General features: G+C 61.7%; 1 protein-coding gene across 1 annotated transcript in view; it reads left to right on the top strand.

The window, feature by feature from the left end:
* Positions 1-984, top strand: part of GLT1D1 (glycosyltransferase 1 domain containing 1) — a gene marked incomplete at both ends in the record, with an annotated part of 20,489 nt that overhangs the window by 228 nt on the left and 19,277 nt on the right. The gene's annotated exons all lie outside the window — the stretch shown is intronic.

Genomic DNA, 984 nt, shown 5'->3' with positions numbered 1-984 from the left:
GCGTCTGCAGTCCCACCAAGGTGACATTTCTCTCCTTTTCCTCCTGGCACAGGGATCACCACCGCACCGAGCGCCACCTTCAGCTGGAGCGGCTTTCTGCAGCGGGCAGGTGGGTGCTCAGTCCGCCTGCGTGATCTTGCTGAAGCGTGCCTTGTCCGTCAGGGTCAGGGCCTTGTTGGTGACGGGTCTCGTTTGTGATGGGCATGAACAAGAGCTTGTCAGGCCCAGGGAACCTGCTGTTAGAAGTAGGGCGGGAGGAGCGTGCCCTGGAGTGGGGAGGGCGAGTGTCGCACAGACGCGGTGCCTCTCGGTTCTCCGTGCTCTCCTTGGTGGTTCTGGCCTGTGGCGCTGCTCTGAGGGGTGCAGAAAAGGCATGGGGCTACTGTCTTCCTCCGAGCTCCTCTTACTGCATGAGGGGGAGACTGAACCGCCATCAGCAGCGTCAGCCCAGGGCCGATCCCTGCAGACGGAGGTCAGACGGCCGCCACCCTCCACCCTTTTTGTAGGTTCTGACACCAGCCGTCCCTCCCACGGAACTCTCCTCTGCTGGGTTTGATCACTCGTTGCAGTGGACACAGTCCTCACAGACAGTACTCAGAGGTATAGAGTTTATTAGGGAGGTAACAGGTTACAGGTCAGGTTCAGGAACGCTCAGGATACAATTCTTGGTTCAGGATAGCCTCCGCTCTGCCAGGCCCCAGGCACGCCTCTCCTTGGCCCTGGCCTCTGAGCCCAGCCCTGCCCTGCTCGGCAAGCGTTGCAGAGCCCTTTCAGACAGGCTCCCCACTCCCCGGCAAGCCTCCTGCCCAAAGGCTCTCTCTCTCCGTGGGCCAGCCTGCCTGCTGCCATCTCAGGCTAGCGCCTCGGTTCTGCTGCCCCTGTCTGTCTGCTGTCTCGGCACAGGGACCGCAGGCCTAAGGACACACTCCACTCCTGGCTCTTCTCGGCCTCGATGGCAGTGAGATCCCCCTCTTCCACCTGTGG

Source organism: Orycteropus afer, unplaced genomic scaffold (genome assembly GCF_000298275.1).
Source record: "Orycteropus afer afer isolate SDZICR_OR568_19922 unplaced genomic scaffold, OryAfe1.0 scaffold01717, whole genome shotgun sequence".
NCBI lineage: Eukaryota > Metazoa > Chordata > Mammalia > Tubulidentata > Orycteropodidae > Orycteropus > Orycteropus afer.
This window is presented reverse-complemented; position numbering and strand designations above follow the sequence as displayed.